A 25,849-nucleotide genomic window follows, 5' to 3' on the forward strand; every position below is an offset into this window, starting at 1 on the left:
AAGGAGAGAAAAGATTACTATAAGTTTTCAAACACACACACACACACACACACACACACACACACACACACACACACGCGCGCGCGCGCGCACGCACTTTTGCTCATACAGGTGGGGAGGGGTAAGAAAGGAAGAAAGAAAAAAGAAAAAGGAAAGGAAATAGAGGGGTGAAGGATGAAAAGGGAAGGAAAAGAAATTTCTGCTGCATGTAGAAATATTAGTATAGTCACTATCGTAATCTGTATGGAAGTCCTCCGCAAACTTTTTTTCCCCAATATGTAAGTCTTTTATTGTCCCCAAAGAGCCAAAATTGTACTGGTGATCAGGATCTTGTTTCTGGAACTAGGAAACTGAGGTCTCATTCATCGGCCTGCTGCACGGTTCCCTTCTCAGAAACATAGATGCCATCCAATAACTTTCTGATATTCTTGTTTTTAACTGTTTAACTGGCTTGCTTAATCAGAGCCGCTGGATTTGAAACAAGTTCAATATCATTTCCTTCAAGGATTAGCTCATCCTTCTGGGCTTGAGAGACAGAATAAGCAACACCTGTCCTCATCCGAAACCTGCGGATGTATTTTTCATCCAAGAAATTTTGGATTTCAACCAAAGACCCATTCTCCTGAGTAACGACATTGATAGGGAAGTGAGCATACACAGACCTTATCTTGTAATGGAAGCCCAGTGTCATACCCTTGATCATGTTCTGAACACGACTGCAGATGTCTCTGACAGTGGCCAGTTCTTCCTGTTACCCCACCACTTGTCAACACAGAGCCTTTTCTTTTTCTTTCCAAGAAGACTCAGCTCTACATTGATGTGATCGAAGTTCCTCCGCAGAGTTCCCTGGGGCCCTTCACAATGACTGTGCGCCCCTTCAGAGTGATGTCGACATTTTCTGGAATGTTGACAGTCTGCTGAGAATGGTCTTCGTTCTCGCAGTAGATGGGGCAAAGAGAGCCCTCCACAAACTTAAAACTGGAAACTACCTTACCATCCAGCTACACTGTCTTTGGATACATAACATCCCCACCCCTCACATTCACTGCTAAACTTACAGTGCAGACTCGGTTTCAGGAAATCTTGCTATTTACACTATGTCTCTATGCTCTTTACTCCAGATGTTGGCAAGACCATGATGAAAATGAACTGAGTGGAGCCACTCACTTCAGTTAGAAGAACAGCAGCACTAGAATCATCCTAAAGGTGTCAATCTTAAAATAGATAGTGGTACAAACCACTTCAATAAAGCAGCCTGTCATTCCACATGAGCTAGTTTCATTTTCTCCTCCAAATTTCTTTCAGTCCTTCCATCACACCACACTTCCCTAGGCACAAGGAAATGGTCTGTGCTCTCTTGGTGAACATGCATCAAAATCCATTTGACAGATGCCTCTGGAAACAACTGTCAAGCTCTCAATTAAGAATTAAAATCTAGAAATAATTTCTTTGTTTTATAGACAAGGAAAAGAATTGCATAAGACTTTTAATAAAAGACATTTAGAGATAATATGTACCTGTTTCTGGTAATGGTTGAAAACATGTGTCCAAAAGTCATGTCTTGATAAGGTTATTTAGAAAATGTAATATCCATACGATCAAATAAAGCACAGTAACTAAATGCTAAGTGGAAATTCATTCTCACCAAAGAAAAGAGAAGTGAGAAATTGGAGACCTTTCTCATCATACATTGAGTAATGTGCTATGGTGATTTTGGTGATGACCAATATAACTCTACCCCCATTCTTTTTCTCTCTTTGTCTAACCAATGTATATATTATCATTCATTTCTCAGTACAGTGTAGAGTTGCAACAAGATTATAAAATCAAAGCTAGTCAAACTCGAGAGATAATAAGTGAGCTTCTATTTGGAAACGAATTAATTCTTAACTGAAAGTGTATTGAATAGAATCACCTACCTAGAGTACAACCATATTGTATTGATCCAGTGAATTAATTGCTTGTTGATCTCCAAATATTCTATTCTACATTGAGAAATGATGCATATATTTAATGCATAACATGATGTTTCTATATAAGTAAATATTGACTAGTGATTCAAAAAATCAAGATAATTATCATCACCTGAAAGTTATGGGCAGAGAGGGAGAGAGAGAGAGAGAGAGAGAGAGAGAGAGAGAGAGAGAGAGAGAGAGAGAGAGAGAGAACTCAAGGAGAAGGTTACATTATGGGAAGAGGGACAGTAGTATACAAGTGAAATCGAGATGGAGAGAGAAATCATGGAGGATAAAGATTTTAACAGAGAGAGGAGTTAGAGAATGGGGAAGTGAGATAGATGGAGGTAGGATTAATCAAAACAAGGTTGGTATATCAAAATCTACTGTCTGGTAGCTCAATTTAAAAATGTAAAAGAAAGAAAGACACACCAAAAGGCTAGCCAATGCCCATCAGAGAAGTAATTGATCTGTCTCACATGTGTCATATTGCTATGTGAATTATTGATTATGGGGGAAAGCCGCCCTCAATATGGCCACATAGCTAGTTGTGGTGGATAACTAAGCCCTTTGGTTGAAAACACCATAAACCTTGAATTTAAGATATAGAGAAATTAAGCTGTAACCAAGCTCAAATCTTCTGCCTTATTGTCTAGCACATAAGGTATGATATGGGCTGTGAGGGGGCATGGGAATAAAATTATGATCTTATCAGGCTGGAAACTCTATGAAATGTAATACTAACCCATCAGGTAAGATATGCCTGTTGGTGTAATAGTGGTGCAACCAATAAATTCCTTATTGGATCTGAGTCCTGCTTTACATCAGGGAATCATGTTGAGTATTGTAATACTGTGCCTACTGGCACACACACCACACAACTTGTATCCTCCTAATACTGAGCCATGGATAGGGAAAGAACAAGTCAATGCCACTTACTGCTAGTTTATGGATAACAGATACCAGGAAATGGAGAGGCATAGTATCCAATTACATACTCACTAGTAAACATGTCTGTCTATGATAAATAGAAGTGTTCTAAGTCCAGAGAAACATAAATGACCCTGTGGCTTAAATAGAAAATAAATGATCCTTAATTCTGTGGGACACAAAACAAAACTAAAAGTAATGAATATAGGAAAGAGATTTGTAAAGATAGGAGAGGCCTGGTAAAAGTGGAAGGGAAGTAAGAGACGGAGAGAGTAATAGATAAGTGAATTTATTGTATAAATAAATTATCAAAGAATAAAAATTTCGATGACAAAGCAGAGCATTAAGATATACTTGTTGAGATAATTTCAAATTTAAAATACATCATTATTAGACAAACTTAGCAATAGGTAAAATGTGTTAATTTTTTTTTTTTTTTTTTTGGTGCTGCTACAAAGCACCATAACCAAAAGGTACTTATGCAAGAAAGAATTTATTTGGGTTTATAGTTTCAAAGGATAGCTTCCATAAAAGTATGTTAGAAAGCATAACACCAAGTGGCAGGCATTCTGGTAGGAACAGAACTTGACAGATCGCATCTTCAGCAACAGATATGAGATGGTGAGAGTAAGCTGGGAGTAGAGTGAAGCTATGGCTTCTCACAGCCTATGCCCAGTGATGCACTTCCTCCAGCTAGGCTACATCACTTCCCCAAACAGTATCACCAACTGGACACCACTTGTTCAATTAACTGAGCCTATGGGAGACATTTCTCATGCAAACCATCATAGACTCATTCATTTTATAGTTAAAGGTATCTTTGACCCAATCTCTCCTCTTACCCCTCTAAAATCTTTGAAAAATTCATTTTGTTCCAAGTTCAACTACTTTTAACATCCCACAAGAAGCATATCATGCAATATTTGTCTTCCTGTGTCTACATTACTCCCTTTGGCACCAGGTAATCACAAATGGCAGGACTTCCTGTTTCTAAAGGACAAATAGTATTGCAATGTAAAAAAATCGATGGGTTAATTTTAACCTTCAATTTATTCTTTGATGGGTCAAGGCTGTTTCATATATTGGCTATTAGCATACAGTAAGTTCTTAATTCACTGAAAAAACAAATTGACATTCAAATGCTTGTTCAGTTGAGAAAATGTTGTCTTGATCTTTCAGCCAATGGGAAATAGGATCACTATTTACACTGCTTTTGTGATAACTTTAGAAGTCAGCTCGGAATAGTTTCCTCCTTTTTGTTATTTTTAGTGCAAATAGATTGGGCTTCTACCCTTAGAGAACTGAGATTTGACTTGACGTTTTGAAGTATTTAGAAAGTGGCTAATGATCATACATTGAATGGTGTGGATATAAAAATTGCTTGGGATATGAGGGGAAGGCTGGGTGAATTTTCCTAAACCATTTGAAATTTCGGCAAATTATAACATGTTTGGTCTGTTGTATTATTCAGTTGACTAGAATTAATATTTAGCTTGTAATTCGAAGAACCTGAGGTTGGAAGAAAAATATTTGAGGTTGGACTTTATTTGTGTGAAATTTCTTTTTATGAATTGTGAAGTCAGCATGAACACATGAGCTGAATTCTAATAACAACACTCGCTCCTCTCTTCCCATTGATTCTCTTCTCAGACCATTTTTATGACCAAATGAATGGATCACAAGCAGTTATTTGTATTTTTACACATTTAATGTGTGTGTGTGTGTGTGTGTGTGTGTGTGTGTGTGTGTGCCGGTGTGTGTGAAAATTCTACCGTGCATCTTCTGAGATGAGAGCTATGCTCTAAATGCAGTTACTAAGTAAGGGAAAGTTTATCTTTCTTGTGGTCAGACATTTGATGTTAACTGCAGCAAGCAGGAAGAATGTTGACACTGCACAGAATGAAGCTGAATTGACTTTCCTAAGCTTATAGGACTCACGACTTTCCTGTTTACACACGAATGATCAAAAGAAATCAGAACTAAGAGGCAATTTCTATAATTAATTGTTTTTATTGAAATGATATTTTTCTAGGAGTAGATTCTTCAAATGTCACAGTAGGCTTAAAGGGAAAAATGCAAGAGACGGGAAGGGATTAACTTGCTTTTCAGCTTTAGCATACCCACCCTCCCCCTCCCACATCAGAGTCCTATTGGGGCTAAATTCTCAGGTAGTTATCTCTAAATCACAGAGCCCCATCTCTCTGTAGCTTCATATTTTGTTTAACTGCACTGTAACTCCAGTAAAAAACCAAAAATCAAACAACAACAAGAACAACAAAAACAGAAAACAGAAAACAAACAAACAAACAAACAAAAATAGAAATCATCATCAAATAAAACACACAAAAAGTTTTGTTTAACTTCCCTCCACTCTGTGCCTGGCACTATAATCTTTTCAATAACTCATTTCTCCTGGGAACAGCACTGCTCACCCTTGCATGGATCTGCAACTCAAACTCCCCCTTTGAACCAGACCAATATAGATGCAGATGTACACAGCCAAACATCAGACAGAGCATGGGGACCCCAATGGAGAAGTTAGGACAAGGACTGTAGGAGCTGAAGGGGTTTGCAATTCCATAGGAAGAACAAGAATATCAACCAACCAGACCCCCCAAAGCTCTCAGAGACTAAACTACCAACCAAAGAGTACACGTGGTGGGGGGTTGGAGGGGGAACCCATGGCTCTAGCTGAATATGTAGCAGGGGATTGCGTTGTCTGGAATCATTGGGAGGGGAGTCCTTGTTCCTGTAGAGGCTAGATGACCCAGGATACAGGAATGCTGGGGTGCTGAGACAGGATTTGGTGGGCAGGTGGGGGAGCACCCTCGTAGAGGTGGGAGGGGATGTGGATTTATGGAGGGGAAACTGGGAAGGGGAATAACATTTGAAATGTAAATAAATAATATAATCAATAAAAAATGTAAAAAAGAAAAGCATATTTTAGTTGGCTTATGATCAAGTGGATTTTGATAAGTCTTCTTAATATAATCCTTAGTTTTAGTGAACATTTTTATATGTGTAGGAAAATAAAATTATATATGTATCTTTTACCATGTATAAAAATTGATTCAAACCAAATTAAACACAAGAAGAGGAGACTTGCTACCCTAGATTATCTAAGGGAGGAATAAAGAAAACACTTCATGATGTTTAAATGCGTAAAGATTTTTTTTTTGTAGAGGGATTAAAGACACCAGCAACAAACCAAAGCAGGATTATATTAAACTTTTAAAAATCCACAAATGATAGAGTGAACAAAATAATGAGACAACATGTAAAATAAGACATAATAATGTTTTACATCCATACTCTTATGTTTGCTGGTACAAATTTAATCTATACTATATACATGTTTATAGACATGAGGTTTGTTCCCTTTATCCCAGAGAGATTTGTAAGATTACACATTATTTCATTTCTTAGATATTAGTTTTTCATCAGTGTAAGAAAATACCCAAGTCAGGAAACTTGAAGAGAAAAGAGGTTTATTCTACTCAGTTTGAGAAGTTGTGCCACATTGGAGCAGATGGCCAAGACTAGTTTTGACAGAAGAAAGAAGTTGTGTGTCCACAGAGAAAGGCAGAAGGAAAGAGATGTCGTTGGGGGATACTTTTGTGGTTGCTTTTGGTTTCCTACAGATAGTGGGACTATGTAGCCCTGATAAGCCTGGAACTTGCTATATGGACCAGGCTGGTCTCAAACTCAAAGAGATCAAACTCAAAGTGTTGATCATCTGCTCGACCCTTTCTGGGGCAAGAGCTGTAGTCAATGGTACCTGACACTCCATTAATTCCTGCTTCCAGTAGCTTATGGTAAGCAGGAAAGCTGAGGTTTTATTGCATGGAACCTTTGGGAACAGTGAGAAGGTAAAAGATACCCCCCCTTTTTAACCAGAGGTAAGAAAAAATTTATTGTTACCTTCGAAAAAACCTAAATCCTCTTTGGTCCAAAATATATTTGCAAAATACAGAAGGGCACTATGGGAAAAGCAACCAATTGCTTACCTAGTATTTTATTTATTTGTTTGTTGTTTGTTTGTTTATTTATTTATTATTGGATATTTTTATTTACATTTCAAATGTTATTCCCTTTACCGGTTTCCAGCCATAAGCCCCTATCCCGTCCCCCTTGCCTTCTTCTATAAGGGTGTTCACCTTACCCAACCACCCTGACATTCTCTTACACTGGGGTGTCAGGCCCTGGCAGGACCAAGGGCTTCTCCTCCCAGTGGTGCCCAACATGGCCATCCTCTGCTACATATGCAGCTGGAGCCATGGGTGTGTCCATGTGTATTCTTTGGGTAGTGGTTGAGTCCCTGGGAGCTCTGGTTAGTTGGTATTGTTGTTCTTATGGGGTTGAAAGCCCCTTCAGCTCCTTCAATCCTTTCTCTAATTCCTCCAGTGGGGAACCCATTCTCATTTCAATGGTTTGTTGCTAGCAATTTCCTCTGTATTTGACATGCTCTGGCTGAGCCTTTCAGGGATGGCTATATCAGGCTCCTGTCAGCATGCATTTCTTGACTTCATCAATATTATCTAGTTTTGGTGGCTGTATATAAATGGGCTGTATACCCAGGTGGGACAGGTTCTGAATGGCTATCCCTTCAGTTCCTGCTCTAAACTTTGTCTCATATCCCCTCCTATAAATATTTTTGCTCTCCCTTTTAAGAAGGACTGAAGCATCCACACTTTGGTCATCCTTTTTCTTGAGCTTGATGTGGTCTGCGGATTTTATCTTGGGTAATTCGGGCTTTTGGGATAATATCTACTTATCAGCGAGTATATACCATATGTGTTTTTCTGTGATTGGGTTATCTCACTCTAGATGATATTTTCTAGTTCAATCGATTTGCCGATGAATTTCATGAAGTCATTGTCTTTGATAGCTGAGTAGTACTCCATTGTGTAGATATACAACATTTTCTGTATCCCTTCCTCTGTTGAAGGGCATCTGCATTCTTTCCAGTTTCTGGCTATTATAAATAAGGTTGATCTGAACATAGTGGAGCATGTGTCCTTGTTATATGTTGGAGTACCTTTGGGTATATGCCCAGGACTAGTGTAGCTCAAACCTCAGGTACTACTATGTCCAATTTTCTGAGGAACCTCCAGATTGATTTCCAGAGTGGTTGTACCAGCTGGCAATCCCATCAACAATGGAGGAGTGCTCCTCTTTATCTACATCCTTGCAAGCATCTGCTGTCACCTGAGTTTTTGATCTTAGGCATTATAACTAGTGTGAAGTGGAATCTCAGGGTTGTTTTGATTTGCATTTCCCTGATGACTAAGGATGTTGAACATTTCTTTAGGTGCTTCTCAGCCATTTGACATTCCTCAGCTGAGAATTCTTTGTTTAGCTCTGTATCCCATTTTTAAATAGGATTATTTGGCTCTCTGGAGTCTAACTTCTTGAGTTCTTTGTATATTTTGGATATTAGACCTCTATCAGATGTAGGATTAGTAAAGATCTTTTCCCAATTTGTTGGTTGCCATTTTGTCCTAATGACAGTGTCCTTTACAGAAGCTTTGCAGTTTTATGAGGTCTCATATGTCGGTTCTTGAAAAGATACCCCTTTTAAGTCAGTAGCATAGGTTACCTTTATAGTTTAGGCCTGGTTCCAAATGCACATGTCATGTCATAGAACTGTATCCCACAGATTGTTTAGTGATAGCCTTTGACAACTTTTATATCTTAGCTCACTGTGCCTTTCTTATTCCTCTTTTGACTTCTCCCACTTTCTGTAAATAGAGTGTATCTACCCACATCACACATACTTGGTCATCACTGGCTCTGCAACAGTAGACTATTAAGTATTCTAAGTCACAACACAGGGTGGAACACTGTCACACCTTTCATACAGTGATGTTCTTGAACAAGAGCTGTCATGGTATGCAGCACGTCATAAACAGTATTTTCAACCATTCTTCACTTAGTCTTATACCTTATTTTGTGCCATTTAAATCAAAACTTCAATATATTTGTGTATTTCCTCTAATGTATTTTTGTATTCTGATACCCACAGAACAGAGTTCCAGACATTCAGCTGTTGAGCTGAAACATATGAAAACATCTAATTTTAATAGCTATTACTAGTGGATTCCCAAACCACTGCAAGTTATTTGCATTTCATACTTCTTTAACCATACCTACGCCATCACTATGTGTGAATACTGATCACTTTCAGGATTTCTGTCAGTTGTTAGTGAAAACTCTTCAGAGGCAGTTAGTTACTAAGTGGCCCTCAGTAGGTGGAGATAGGAGGGAGTGATGGTGAATCTTGATCCTTGGCTTGATTGTGGCTACTGAGGCAATCAGCTCTGTGGACTGAGCTGCTGCCTAGTTCTCAGGTTTTTCAGCATGCAGGCAGTTCTTAGACTACCCAGTGCCTGTCACTTTACCTCTCTTTGTTTATCTCTCTCTGTGTCCATTCCTCTCTCTCTCTCTCTATCTATAGCTATATCTATCTATATCTATATCTATATCTGTATCTGTATCTGTATCTGTATCTGTATCTGTATCTATATCTATATCTATCTATATCATCTCTCTCTCTCTCTCTCTCTCTCTCTCTATATATATATATATATATATATATATATATATATATATATATATATATTTGCTATCTTTCTTCCATTTGATGGTTTTGGCTCCTTTGTCAAAAATCAAGTGACCATAGGTGTGTGGGTTCATTTCTGGGTCTTCAATTCTGTTCCATTGGTCTATCTGTCTGTCTCTGTACCAATACCAGGCAGTTTTTTATCACTATTGCTCTGTAATACTGCTTGAGTTCAGGGATAGTGATTCCCCCAGAAGTCCTTTTATTGTTGAGGATAGTTTTAGCTCTCCTGGGTTTTTTTGTTATTCCAGATGAATTTGCAAATTGTTCTGTCTAACTCTTTGAAGAATTGGATTGGTATTTTGATGGGCATTGCATTGAATCGCTTTTGGTAAGATGGTCATTTTTACTATATTAATCCTGCCAATCCATGAGCATGGGAGATCTTTCCATCTTCTGAGATCTTCTTCAATTTCTTTCTTCAGTGTCTTGAAGTTCTTATTGTACAGATCTTTTACTTGCTTGGTTAAAGTCACACCAAGGTATTTAATACTATTTGGGACTATTATGAAGGGTGTCGTTTCCCTAATTTCTTTCTCTGCTTGTTTCTCTTTTGTGTAGAGGAAGGCTACTGATTTATTTGAGTTAATTTTATACCCAGCCACTTTGCTGAAGTTGTTTATCAGTTTTAGTAGTTCTCTGGTGGAACTTTTGGGATCACTTAAATATACTATCATATCATCTGCAAATAGTGATATTTTGACTTCTTCTTTTCCGATCTGTATCCCCTTGATCTCCTTTTGTTGTCTGATTGCTTTGGCTAGAACTTCAAGAACTATATTGAATAAGTAGGGAGAGAGTGGGCAGCCTTGTCTAGTCCCTGATTTTCGTGGGATTGCTTCAAGTTTCTCTCCATTTAGTTTAATGTTAGCAACTGGTTTGCTGTATATGGCTTTTACTATGTTTCGGTATGGGCTTTGAATTCATATTCTTTCCAGGACTTTTATCATGAACGGGTGTTGAATTTTGTTAAATGCTTTCTCAGCATCTAATGAAATGACCATGTGGTTTTGTTCTTTCAGTTTGTTTATATAATGGATCACGTTGATGGTTTTCTGTCTATTAAACCATCCCTGCATGCCTGAGATGAAGTCTACTTGATCATGGTGGATAACTGTTTTGTTGTGCTCTTGGATTCAGTTTGCCAGAATTTTATTGAGTATTTTTGCGTCGATATTCATAAGGGAAATTGGTCTGAAGTTCTCTTTCTTTGATGTGTCTTTGTGTGGTTTAGGTATAAGAGTAATTGTGGCTTCATAGAAGGAATTCGGTAGTGCTCCATCTGTTTCCATTTTGTGGAATAGTTTGGATAGTATTGGTATAAGGTCTTCTATGAAGGTCTGATAGAATTCTGCACTAAACCCGTCTGAACCTGGGCTCTTTTTGGTTGGAAGACCTTTAATGACTGCTTCTATTTTGTTAGGAGTTATGGGGTTGTTGGACATTGAACTACCTGAGGACCCAGCTATACCGCTCTTGGGCATATACCCAAAAGATGCCCCAACATATAACAAAGACACATGCTCCACTCTGTTCATAGCAGCCTTATTTTTAATAGCCAGAATGTGGAAAGAACCCAGATGCCCTTCAACAGAGGAACGGATGCAGAAAATGTGGTACATCTACACAATGGAATATTACTCAGCTCTCAAAAACAATGACTTTATGAAATTCATAGGCAAATGGATGGAACTGGAAAATATCATCCTGAGTGAGGCAAACCAATCACAGAAAAACACACATGGTATGTACTCATTGATAAGTGGCTATTAGCCCAAATGCTTGAATTACCCTAGATGCACAGAACACATGAAACTCAAGAAGGATGACCAAAATGCGAATGCTTCACTCCTTCTTTAAAAGGGGAACAAGAATACCCTTGGCAGGGAATAGGGAGGCAAAGATTAAAACAGAGGCAGAAGGAACACCCATTCAGAGCCTGCCCTACATGTGGCCCATACATATACAGCCACCCAATTAGACAAGATGGATGAAGCAAAAAAGTGCAGGCTGACAGGAACCGGATGTAGATCTCTCCTGAGAGACACAGCCAGACTACAGCAAATACATAGGCGAATGCCAGCAGCAAACCACTGAACTGAGAATAGGACCCCCGTTGAAGGAATCAGAGAAAGGACTGGAGACCCCATATGAACAACAATGCCAACCAAGCAGAGCTTCCAGGCACTAAGCCACTACACAAAGACTATACATGGACTGACCCTGGACGCTGACCTCATAGGTAGCAATGAATAGCCTAGTAAGAGCACCAGTGAAAGGGGAAGCCCTTGGTCCTGCCAAGACTGAACCCCCAGTGAACATGATTGTTGTGGGGATGGCAGTAATGGGGGAGGATGGGGAGGGGAACAGCCATATAGAAGGGGAGGGGGAGGGGCTAGGGGGATGTTGGCCCAGAAACCGGGAAAGGGAATAACAATCGAAATGTAAATAAGAAATACTCAAGTTAATAAAGATAAAAAAAAAACAAAAAAACAAACAACCCAAGATGTTGATTAGAGTATGATTTAATTCAAAGACTGGTTTATTTGCTTTTGGAATAGATTTTTATACAGAGTTTTTCTGAATCACATGGGAAATTTTGCCCGCGGTTTGGAACTAAGATAGGAAAAAGAGACGTTTGTGGCTCCAGGTTGAGAGCATAACAGATAGATGGTATACTGAAGTCTACAGGAAACTCATATTCTTTGTTCGTGGGCTCCATGGAAATTTTGGGTTAATTTTCTGACATGACAGACTAGAAAAAGCCTAAGAATAGGCTCATATAGGATTTTAGTTTACTTCATTTGCTTTGGATTGTTTTAATTTTCAAAATGGGTGTGATTTTGAATTTTGTGGTTTTATTATTTCTTTGGGTGAGAATGCAAGATACAAGCTTTTCTGGTTGCCGACTAAAAGATATGTTGATTTGGGAAAAAGGTTTTGTCTTTGCGTTTTTAGAAATGGTGATTAGACTCCAGAGCTATATAGATCAGATTTGATAGAGGGAGATCCCCAGAAGATCTAGATCCAAGAGAATAAAACCAAAAAGGAACAGAATTTTATCTTAGCCAGTCTGTATACCCGACATGGACTGATACAGTCCATACACATATCTTGATGATACTAAAGTTTGTTTGTATATATATATATATATATATATATATATATATATATATATATATATCAGAGTGTACAGCTTTGGTCAGTCTCATCATCAGATGTGCAGAAGTGACCTGCTTGAACTCCTGATTCAACTGAACAAAAATTGTTGATGTGGCCTTCTTAAGTCCAAGCAACTCTTCCATTTCCCCTACCCCCCACCCCCAAAGATATCTCGATGCCTATGTACAGCTTGAAGAAATTATGAAGAATTGTTGACCTAGTTCACAAAATTTTGGGAGGCTGGAGGTGGTTATTCTAGGGTTGTCTTTCTGGGGAATTTAGAAATGGTCAAAATTGAAGAGGGAAGAATTAGCTAAAATTTATTATACAGCCATAATCTCTCATTTGGTAGAAATCCTTATAATTATTACTAAGTTGAATCTATAATTTCTTACTTTGGTACAGTATTTGTTTTGATTCAGAATCAGGGTTTTCATTGACATCTATTTCCTCTATTGTTACAAAATTTTAAAAGTAGAAGGTTAGATTTGATCCTTCTATTAATGCCATTACAAACTGTCTTTAGATGATTAAGCAAGGGCCAGATAGCAAATTCTTGGCTCAGAGTTAATTGCTAGGGGTGCTTGCTAGATATTTTATTTAGAAAGAGCTGAGAGTAGATAACAGACACTAATTCAGATTACTTTACATAGATAGTTTTCAAAAATGCCAGAAATGCACAGAATGTGACATTTGACATTATCTATCATTTGTTGAGACATATGTGCTCCTAATGGTTCCCCTTTCAAGGATTCAAAGAAGAAACTAAGCATCCACCTTCAGGTGAAGTTATACATTACAGCAAGGTAGCCACTGGGCAAACATTGCCTATTTCATTTACAAACAAAATACCATCAAGAAAAAGGACACACTATGCGGAATAGTTAGCTAATAATCTTTGCCAAGTCAGGGTAATTCGTCCTTCAAAATTCTACATTACAAAGGTCTGCCAGATGATCCTGGGCCAGAAGACTGAAGACTGACACCCCAACTACCTGACATACAGGGGCTGTATAGGTAGGCAGCTGTCTCTACAACTTGTCTCAGTTCTGGAAATTGTTAGGTTTCCTATATTTTCAGATGATATTGATTTTTCTCAGATTTCTAATGGGGTTGAAGACTAATTATAGCCTCATAGCCTGTGCAGTCTGTTTATCATTGAGAAAGCATATTTAATTGGTTAGTTTTCAGATAGTATACAAGCTAGCCAGGCTATAACATACAGAATTTAAGCCTTGCTTAAGTTAGGATAAGTAACTGTCCCCGCCAGCGGGGACCCAGTTATTCAGGGTCCCGAAGAGGCTTTCTACCTGTGGGCCAAAATGGGGGTGAAGAGAAGAAGGAGACCAAGCAAGAGTTCTGTTGTCAAGGTCTCGTTTATTGAGAGGAATGTACAGCATTTAAAGCTCTGAGGCAGGAATAGAAGCAGGAACTGAAGCTTAGGGTGGGGGAGTTTGGGAAGTGCCCAAGGATATAAGGTGAATCACTATACTGCAAGATATCCTCCTATAACAAAGAGGCAACAGTCTTCGGGGACATGTTCTTTGAAAAGGTGAACCCTTCTCAGGAATCTGCTCAGGGACATCCGGTGTTTTGCTCAGGCTGAAACATCCTGTCATTGCTCCCAGGGTCTTCCTGGGAGAGGCTCTTAGTTCAACAACCTCAAGTCTGTATGGCAGTCAATTCAAGGTTAAACCTCTGTGGCCATGCAGCCCAGAGTCAAGTAGCCACCTTGAGCTAAGCAGTCACTAAGCAGCTAGGCCCAAATCCAATACGGCTCACTGCAAGTAACAATGTATTCTATTTAATTGAAAAAAATGATGAACTTGGTGTTAGGCATTTTTATACTTTATAAATTACAGAATGGTAATAGTTATGCTCAGTTTATATTTGAGAGGAAAGAGACTTTTAACTGGACAAAAAGAGAGAAATGTGGGGTAATGTTTATGTGCAGGTGAGGGCAGGCACAAGATAAGGCAAGGCCTGTGATTGAGCAGTGAAAGAGAAAGGCAGGCTGAGAATTTTAGAGATGGGACAGAGAAGACAGAGAGGGGAGAAGAAAGGTAGATGAAGGAAGAGACGTTTGACCCAGATCCATGTGGCTTTAAATAGCACAGGTAGCTATGGTTATCTTCTAAGGGATAGATAAGTATAGGACAATTTGTCTTATCTAGATGGGCAGTTTATATCAATATCAATTGTCTCTGAGTTTATTGTGTGAACATTTTGTGAGGTTAAGAACTTACTGATACAAATCTGATTGATAAATTACAAGCCTGTAGACTTTTGATTTCACTGGGGCACAGGGATTTGTGACAGCTAACTGCGAGATGGGCAGTCAATTGCATGGGGTTGGCATGGCAGAAACCCAGCCTGGGAACATAGTGGGTCAGGTAGAAACATTTTGAGAACAAAGGGTCAGAGATTCTGTCAAGATGAGAACACCTCGTTGGTGCCATGTGGCCCACCAGTGCCCAGCATAGTGTGGAATGGTAAATCCATTTTTTATTATTTCCTGCTACACCCACTCTCTGACCCTAAAGTTGTTACAAAAGAGATGCAACAACAGTGACATCAAGATCAGGAGTGGATTCTCCTTTAACTTATGGTGAATATATTATGGGCATGCCGTGGAATGTTAATCCTGAAGGTATGAGGTTGGCATCCCCAGACTCTTATATCCTATTTCTAAAGTGGCAATGCCTGTACCACCTTTCTTACCTATAAATTTAACTTGCTAGTCTCTTACTAATGTGAACTTATTTCTAATTGATGAGTACAGTGCTATTTTGGAGATTTAGACCTTGTAATTTAAAGTACTGTTTGTGTTTGCTTCTCAGATGTTAGCACTAAACAGTCTCTTACAGTGGAATGAGTTTGCTATGTCAAGAATCCTTGAATGTTAGCTAATGAAAATACAATATATCTCTTGATCAGTGTGAAATAGAGATAGTTCATTGTAAGGCAAATAAATGACCCAGGACATGGATTAGATTGTCCTAAATGATTTGTTTCACTGTGGAGGAGGTTAAATGCATTTTTATAATCACAGCATAACTCACAAGTCAATACACTTGCCAAATACATTGGTGGGAATGCCAGCAGGTGGGTTCCTGCAGCCTGGTCGGGGCTTTGCTATGGGTTTCTATGCTGTCTGCTGACTTTCTCAGCTTTTGTTTAGTGGTACTAGTACTCTGCTAAGTTAATGGATTCCAAAACTTTTACCTAATATTCCAAGACAAAACTTGAGGTTGGTAATACATGGTTATGGAGGGAGTGCTCAAAATTGAGTATGGTTCTTGCTCTGCAACATCTACTCTCTCTATAGCTGCCATGTTCTAATCTTCCAGATGGTCTGCAGAATCAACACACATGAGAGTTTTATTTCTTCTGTGGAATTTAAGATCACACTAAGTCCTCAATTACAGATCAAAGGTAACACACACATAGCATATTGCTCATAGTGAATACTTTAAATATAACAAGGACAGTATTGTTGGTACAAGTCTGTAACTCGTTTTTCCTACGTTTACAAAAAGCAAATGGAAACAAAAGGGAAAATACATTTCTCTATTTTAGTAAATATTTAAAGCCATGGTAGTGTCACCTCTGATAACCAGAGCTATAGGATGGGAAGGTAAGAAAGAGAGGGCAGAGGGAGCAATAGTTGGAATGTCTATGAACTCATGAGCCTTAGTAAAACATGTAAAAAGAGTGGCTTATGAATATTATGTTTGCCACTATGAGCAAATACAAACAATGGACAATGCCATTTCCTGTGTTTGTTGTATTTTCCTCCCTGAAGACATTCACTTAGGACTTAAAATATTCGGGGGTTTTCTTTAGGTGGTAATAAATACATGTTTTCACATCCCATTTCATAGTTCGAGTAAGAGTCTGAAAACAGAGCTAGAATTTGGAAATAGCTCAAGGGATACCTTTAATTATTGAACTAAAAATGTAAGATTAATTTGAAAAGTATCTGTGGGAATACATGGGTAAAATAGCTCCCCAGGGATGAGGGAATGGCTTTGAGTACCATCCATTCAGTTGTTTTGGTTTCAGACAGTGATCAGAGCTGGTTATGGTCACTGCCACTTTGATAAATGACTTTCCCATCATATTCTCATTTTGTGGGTTTCGGTCAGACATCATATTGTAACTTGGTTGGTGTGGAGGCTTGTGCTTTACTGTATTTTTAGAACATCTAGACTATTTAGAAAGTTTACATAATTCTGGTCACAGTGACTAAGGTGACTAGGGTTAAAAGCAGACAGATTTGACAAAGGAAATTTTTCAGCATTAGAATAGGGTGACACTTCCCAGTGTGTCATTCAAAGCCATTGACTTCAGTGCTTATGCAAAAAAAAGGTGCCCTTGAAGAAGAGAAAGCATTGCCACTTTCCCTGCTGTTTGTAGGAATGTGATGCTCCGAAAGACAAAGGAAAGAGACATCTATTTGATGTCATGCAGAATTTCTTGTGTTTTGCTAACTCTGAGGAATCCATATCAGCTCATGTAGAGGAGTGTATGCCCTTGTCATTGAAAAGTGAGACAGAAAAAAAATAAATAAATAAATAAATAAAAAGAAAAGTGAGACAGGCTGAGAAAGTCACAATAGTCACAAATAACATAAAATACCTCAATGTGACTCTAACCATGCAAATGAAAGATCAGTATGACAAAAACTTCAAGTCTCTGAAGAAAGAAACTGAAGAAGATCTCAGAAGATGGAAAGATCTCCCATGCTCATGGAATGGCATGATTAATATTGTAAAAATGGCCATCTTGCTAAAAGCAATCTGCAATTTCAGTGCAATGCTCATTAAAATTCCAACTCAATTCTTCATAGAGTTAGAAAGAGCAATTTTCACATTCATTTAGAATAACAAAAAACCCAGGATGGTGAAAACTATCCTCAATAATAAAAGAACTTCTGGGGAAACCAGAATTCTTGATCTCAAGCTGTATTACATAGCAATAATGATAAAAACTGTATGGTATTGGTATAGAGACAGGAAGGTAGATCAATGGAATAGAATTGGAGACCCAGAAATGAACCCAAACACCTCTGATCACTTCATTTTTGACAACAGAGCTAAAACCATCTAGTGGAAAAAAGACAGCATTTTCAACAAATGGTGCTGGTTCAACTGGAGGTCAGCATGTAGAAGAATGCAAATCGATCCATTCTTATCTCCCTGTACAAAGCTCAAGTCCAGGTGGATCAAGGACCTCCACATAAAACCAGATACACTCAAACTAATAGAAAAGAAAGTAGGGAAGAGCCTTGAACACATGGACACTGAGGAAAATATCCTGAACAGAACATCAATGGCTTATGCTATAAGATCGAGAATTGACAAATGGGACCTCATAAAATTGCAAAGCTTCTGTAAGGCAAAGGGCACTGGCATTAGGACAACATGGCAAACAACGGATTGGGAAAAGATTTTTCGAATCCTATATCTGATAGAGTGCTATATCCAATATATACAAAGAACTCAAGCAGTTAGATTCTAGAGAATCAAATAATCCTATTAAAAAATGGGGTAGAGAGATAAACAAAGAATTCTCAGCTGAGGAATATCAAATGACTGAGAAGCACCTAAAGAAATGCTCAACATCCTTAGTCATCAGGGAAATGCAAATCAAAACAACCCTGAGATTCTACCTCACTCTAGCCAGAATGGCTAAGATCAAAAATTCAGGTGACAGCAGATGCTTGCAAGGATGTGGAGAAAGAGGAACACTCCCCCATTGTTGATACAATTGCAAGCTGGTACAACCACTCTGGAAATCAGTCTGGCAGTTCCTCAGAAAAATTTGACATAGTACTACCTGATGACCCAGCCATACCACTCCTGTGCATATACCCAAAAGATGCTCCAATGTATATCAAGGACACATGCTCCACTATGTTCATAGCAGCCTTATTTATAATAGCTAGAAGCTGGAAAGAACCCAGATGCCCTTCAACAGAGGAATAGATACAGAAAATGTGGTACATCTACTCAGCTCTCAAAAACAATGACTTCATGAAATTCATAGGCAAATGGATGGAACTAGAAAATATCATCCTGAGTGGGGTAACGTAATCACAAAAATCATACGTGGTATGTACTCACCGATAAGTGGATACTAGTCTAAAACTCAAATTACCAAAGACACAATTCAGATATGACATGAAGCTCAAGAAGAAGGAGGACCAAAATGTGGATGCTTCAGTCCTTCTTAGAGGGGGAACTAAGATATTCATATGAGGGGATATGGAGTCAAAGTTTGGAGCAGAGACTGTAGGAATGGCCATTCAAAGCCTGCCCCACCTGGGGATCCAGCGCATATACATACAGTCACCAAACCCAGACAATATTGCTGATGCCAAAAAGTGCATGCTGACAGGAACTTGATAGAGCTATCTCCTGAAGAGGCTCTGCCAGACCATGACAAATACAGAGGTGAATGCTGGCAGCCTACCATGGAAATGAGAATGGCGTCCCCATCGGAGGAGTTAGAGAAAGGATTGAAGGAGCTGAAGGGATTTGCAATCCCATAAGAACAACAATATCAACCAATCAGAACTCCCAGGAACTAAGCCACCATCAGAAGATTACACAAGAACAGATCTATGGCTCTACCTGCATATGTAGCAGAGGATGGCCTGGGCACCACTGGGAGGAGAAGCCCTTGGTCTTGCCAAGGCTGGACTCCCCTCCAGTGTAGGGGAATATGAGGTCAGGGAGGCGGGAAGGGGTGGGTGGTTGGGTCGAGAATACATACCCTCCTAGAAGCAGGGGGAGGGGTGATGGGACAGGGGAGTTATGGAAAGGGAAACTTGGAGAGGGGATAACATTTGAAATGTAAATTAAAAATATCCAATAAAAAAATAAAAAAGAAAAGTGAGACACGGTGAAGCAGAAGTGGGTGGGTGGGGAATACCCTTATAAAAGCAGGGGAGTGGGGATGGGATGGGGGTTGTGGAGGGGAATCTGGGAAAGGGATAACATTTGAAATGTACATAAATAAACTATCCAATAAAAACAAAACAAAAGAAAAGTAAAAAAAGGTAGAAAAGAAAATGCAATGTACAAACCATGCTGTGCAATGTTAGAAATGCTCAGGTTTGCAAACTGCCCCACAAGGCATCTCCCCATGTTCCTTAAACTGAAAGGACTGTCAGCAAAATATCTGAGAATTACATATTATATTACAGCATGAATCTGCACTAGAGTCAAAGGAAGAATAATAAATGTATTTTCATTTGGAAGAGAGAGAGAGAGAACCACATGAGAAAGAAAAATAGAAAAAATAGGAACTGGGATAGATGAGCTATGTCAGATACCATGGTGACTGCTGAGACAGGAAGGGCTCCTCAGTGTTGTTCTAAATTGAGTTTAAGGGTCTAGACATTTTAACGCCCATTCATCAACGGTTAAATGTGAACTCTTTCTAAAAGGGAACACAACAGTGGATAAAGCAGCTTGTATCAGCCAGAAACACTTCTCATTTGATCAACTGTCAGGGGTCAGCACTTCCGACAACTTGGAAAATGAATGCTGAAGTGGGTGTCTTGGTTTGAGTTGGTACAGAAAAAATGCCATCAACTGGATGACTACAAAGCAGAAATTTACCTCACACTTCTGGAGACTTAGACGATACTGACATAAGGTTTCCAGTGAACGCTTTCTTTCTGAACTATAGATGACTAATTTCATCATTTTTTCAAGTTACAGAAAAAAAGATAGACAAGTTCTTTTCTGTATTTTTGTGTAGGCATGTTATCCCATTCGTAAAAGATCCACATTCATGAACTGATTGATTATGAATGTCCCTACCTCTTCACTGTAGCACCCTGGGTTTTCATGTTCTAAGACTCTGACTACCATGCCACCCAGAACATTGTTCCTGAAGTTGCTTTTTGTTTGTTTGTTTGTTTTATTGTATCAATTGGGTAAGTGTATGTCAAAAGATGATCCAGTGGTTCATCTATAGGCCAAACTTATTTTTCCTTGCCTGTAAACTATAACTGCAATCTTGGGTCATCCTGGTGCTCTGGGGTGACAATACATTATCCCTTTGCATTGTCAGCTTTTCTCTATCACAGGGATTCTTCAGGGACTGACCAATGGCCATAGCTTCAGCTCAGTTAAATTCTGTCTTCCCAGTAGAGTGAAGCATTCCCTACCCTTTCAGTCCTGCAATTCAACCTGTTTATGTTCCATAAAATCCTCTTTGCACTAATTACCAAGAACAATTGCTAATTGTTCTTGGGGAATATGCAAACTGCAGGCTCAGGAAAGGTTCTATTGCTGTGAGGTTGGCCATCTTGTAACTGCAGGAACCAGATCAGTGTTTTGGACTCAGAGCTTTGGTTTCAAGATCAATTCATTCTTGAGGTCATTATACTGGTACTTAGTGAGTCAGTGGATTGGATGGTTGAGGTCAACTGGTTATGTACTTCAGTTTATTTTGTATTTAGCATTTTTGTATCTTCCTTGCTGGTATCAATGTTTTTCTTCAGATTAAATGAACAAGAAAAAAGTTATACGAATTACCCAGTATACAATTTTAAATCCAAGGTGAGAAAAAATAGCCTCTGCTTTGATTCAGTGGACCTTGCATTTGGTTTGGACAGAAGCATTGCTGTGATGTTGTAGGGTCCTCAATTCCATCTCTGCTTATGCTCGATAGGTTTGGGTGAAAAAAAGCTTCCATTTCCTGGACCACTATAGATATTATTACACCCTAATAAACATCTTTGCTACTCGTGGTTGCCTTTCTAGGCCATTGTTTATTGTGATGCAAATGCCTACCTAGATTTGTGTGACTAAGCCAGCCTCTTGGTCTCTACTGTTTGGAGATGTTTCTGTAGTGAAAACTCCAGTCTTAGCAAAGCAAGAATCTTAGTAATGCTTATTTCATGAGAACCCATTATTCTAATACAGTGAGTACCTATGTGACTCTTCTTTATAGTAGAGATTTTTAACTGATAGCTTTAGCCCAGCCTTCCACAGTATATCCACTCTGGAATGCCTAATTCTCTGAACTTTTCCGTTCCTTTCTCCTTTCCAGTCACGGAATTCTGAACTTTTTATTTTACTTGATGGTGCTATTGATTGTTCCAAGCATCCAAGAGCAATTCTAAGAACATGCTGATTGCTTCTTGGAGATTTCAAGATTGAATAATGAAATGTAGAGACGTATTTTCAAATGAAAGCAAGACAAACTGTCCCTTATCCAAATTAGGCTATGAACGACTTGAACCAGAGCCTTCAGAATCCAGTTCCAAGAACTTTTAACCACATTCTCCCTACATACATTTGGGCGTTTTATTGAAAATTAATTAACTCTGTTGACTGATATAGGAAAATAGAGTCCTTTTAGTAACAACTTAGTTTTCTTTATTATTTTAGATTACTAGAATCATCCTATCAAAACTTATATGAAATCTAGAAGTGGGTATGAGGGAGAATACATTCAGTAAAAACTACACATGTATAAATATTTTTAAAATTTTCAGTTTAAAAGTCATAGTCACTGACAAGTTCTCCCTGACCTACTTATTCTAGCGCATTATTGCAGTTTTAGTTGTCACCGAAAGCGCCTGCCTTGAAACTGTCAAAATGATTAACTGACTTTTGATTTATTGATCCATCATTACAATCTTAGAAAAACTTATCTGATTCATTATTTATTACTATTGATGTGTTATTAAGTATATATTCTTAATATTTGACTTAATTACTAGTAGTCTGCCTTTTTGCAAGAGCATAGTTATGTCTTATTTTTCCTTGAATGTTGTCTTAGTCAGGGTTTCTATTCCTGCACAAACATCATGACCAAGAAGCAAGTTGGGGAGGAAAGGGTTTATTCAGCTTACACTTTCACGTTGCTGTTTTCATCACCAAAGGAAGTCAGGACTGAAACTCAAGCCGGTCAGAAAGCAGGAGCTGATGCAGAGGCCATGAAGGGATGTTCCTTACTGGTTTGCTTTCCCTGGCTTGTTCAGATTGCTTTCTTATAGAACCCAAGACCACCAGCCCAGGAATGGCACCACCCACAATGGGCTGGGTCCTCCCACCCTGACCACTAATTGAGAAAATGCCTTACAGCTTGGTCTCATGAAGGCATTTTCAAACTGAGGCTCCTTTTCTGTAATAGCTCGAGTTGACACACAAAACTAGCCAGTACAGATGTGTAGAATAAAATTGTCTGGGTTTGATGTTTTCTTTGTGGGAACTTTTCTGTGGACTTTGAATCATCTTTACTCGGAAAAAGTATGCATCCCACTAAATATTTTAAGACCATGAAGGACTAGCAGGTGAATCACCACAGTTACCAAATCATACCAGCATTACTGTCTGTGAGAAGGAAAATGCTTCTGCATTTCTACAGATAGAGGCTGGAGAACCGAATGTTTGATTCCAAGGCAGGATTACTGGCCTCTCACGAGAAACTGTGTCATAACCTATCAGCAAGTAACACAGTAATACTTTACCAATTTATGCTTAAATCTGGAGTTGCAAAACAAGGGTATTGAGAAGATAAGTTTCTTTCTTGGCAAAGTGTGTGATGTTAATCCTTCTTCCGATCAGTGTCCAGTCACTCAGACATGCCTGTATATGCCTTTCTTTCCCTGCATTGTCCTCTGATGTGTCCTTCCAGATGAGGTTACCTCAATGCCGGCCCATGCTCTTCATGCTGAGGCTCTGTCAATTCTCCCATTGACACTTGATTTTGCTGGGATCTGCTATTCTGATTTCAGTGTCCAGTCTATATGTAATGAATCTGAAAGTTGTCACTCTTGTCACAAGAACACAACATTCAACATTCTTCTTAGATCTTCCCCAAAGCAAATTACTGCTCCAAATACCTGTTCAAAAGAAAAAGGACATTGCACTCAAAACCGAGGTGCAAGTGGCTGACTAGAAACCTTTGGCAAGAACTTTTAAAATTATAATTGTTGATTGCCAGAGGCTCTGTGTAGATAAACCTAGAAACTAAAACTTCCAGGAGCCTGTCTGAACACAGTGGTAGAAAACTTGGACCACACCTCTCAGGACTGAGTTTGAGGCTGGTCAGAGCTAGAGAAAGAACAAAGATCAAGTTAAAAAGCAAACAAGCAAAATGTTCACAAGGTAATTTGTGACAGACTATGTCATGCTAGTTTTAGGTATGCTGAACTAATGAAATAGAAACAGAATTAGCAATCTCAGGGGAGTAAGTAGCATGTATTTAGTATGACAAAAGCATAATGATTTTTAAATTTGGCAACTTCAATGTCTCTCTGATCAGAACATGGTTTTTCTTTTTAATGAATATGAGTAGAGATTTGTAGTTACTCTGCTCTGGGTCTTTGTATTAAAGAAGGAAATCACAATATACAAGATTATGTAAAATGGGTGTACATAGGGTACAAACAAATTTTTTAAAGACAGTTAAGGAAGATTCTCTAGTTTCTAGTCCAGGTTCTAGATACAGCCAAATAGGTAACTTTAATGACTTGGTCTAAATGGTCTTAAATGAGAAATTTTACAGGACTACCCACCTGGATGGAACTGAAAGTTGGAGTGGGAAGTGGATAGGGAGAAAATTTTGTAGTAGGAAACACATGGGGGAGAAAGCTAGGCCATCAAGATGATAGCACATAAAGGTGAAGTGGAAATTTCTGGTTTCTTTGGAAACTCAGTTATGTCATATGATGTTTTCCCAGGGCAGACAGGTAAAAGAAGATCTTGCTGAAACAGACCCAGGTGATATGTTTTGCCAGGTGATGTGCAGACTCATGAGAGGACGAGTGATGTTTTGAAGAGTATAACTGTGTCTCCACAGGCAGTGGCGTTAACTCACCGTGCTCTTCCTCCCTGGTCTTGGCTCATCTTACATTGCAGTGCTGATCTTCATTCGCCATGACTTCTTATAGAGCAACTCACCAAAGAACTCAGGATATTCTGGTGCTTTCTTGTCGCTTCTGCTGGCTCAGGCTGATCGGCAGTTTCTTCTGAATCAAACTTCCAGAACCGCCAGAATTGCCATTGCTGATTCATGAGTGCTGATTGCTGACTGGACTAGACTTCAGCTGCTGACTTGTGTTGGTGTTTTGCTAGAGGACTGGTCTGCCGAAAATAAAGATTGGAATCGCCCCAAAGACTAATTTCTAAACAGGCCCGCAATCCCTGTTCCCTATTAACTTTTCTTTTCCACTACCTTGGTGGGTGGTGGGCTAGAAGGGGGTTGACATGTTAAAGAACCATAATTAAAGTAGGTTTTGAAAAATCAAAGCCTACATAAAGGTGCACCAAGTGTCACAACCTGAGTTTGATCCCTGAAATCCACATGGTGGAAGGAGAGAATCAACTCCTTAAGATTGTCCTTTGAACTCTGTGTGCCTCCCCAAGAAATACAGACAGACAGACAGACACACACACACACAGAGATAGAGAGAGACAGAGAGAGATAAAGAGAAAGAGAGAGAGAGAGAAAGAGAGAGAGAAAGAGAGAGAGAAAGAGAGATTGAGAGAGAGATTGAGAGAGAGAGAGAGAGAGAGAGAGAGAGAGAGAGAGAGAGAATCAACTTGCTAATTAATGTGAAAAGAAAGGCAATGTTTTACAGATGATGCAAATAGACTGAACCATAGTATGTAGGCAATTGCAGAAGGGAAAGTTCAGCTTCAAATGCCTGATAAGGGAACATACCTAGTGAGTGAGTGGCCTGAACTACTCAAAGCTCTTAAGTCACTTAGGGTTTTGACTTCTAAGTTTCCTTGAGATAAATATTGAGTGGTGCCTATCTAAACTGTTTTAACTGTTAAATTACCTTAGTTATTTTTTTTTATAATTTCTGTGATTCTACCAATTAGTGAAAGGTTTTTTTCTCGTTTCAGTAAAAAGAATCACATGTAAAAACATAAGTGAGGAATGTGACTCATGGTCTCAAAGGTCTGTGCTACCAGGCCCAATTGTTTAGGAGCTTGTGGTGAAGTATCATACCTCGATGGAAAGTTATGATGAAGCAAATTTGCTCACTTGATGGCAGCCAGGAAACAAAGAGACTAAGAAAAAGCCAGGGACAAGATCAAGCTTGTCTTTCAAAGACATGATTTCAGTGACTTCCTCCAAGAAGATGCTATTTCTAATGCCCTGTCATGCTGAGTTCATGAATAGATTAGTCCATTAATAA

The 25,849-nt window shown here is 38.8% G+C and overlaps 1 pseudogene; it reads right to left on the reverse strand.

Annotated features, from left to right (window-relative positions):
- Positions 1-242: 242 nt before the first annotated feature.
- Positions 243-24,716, reverse strand: LOC116883196 (annotated as a pseudogene).
- Between the last annotated feature and the right edge of the window lie 1,133 nt (positions 24,717-25,849).

This window comes from Rattus rattus, chromosome 14 (genome assembly GCF_011064425.1).
Source record: "Rattus rattus isolate New Zealand chromosome 14, Rrattus_CSIRO_v1, whole genome shotgun sequence".
In the NCBI taxonomy this organism is placed as follows: Eukaryota; Metazoa; Chordata; class Mammalia; order Rodentia; family Muridae; genus Rattus; species Rattus rattus.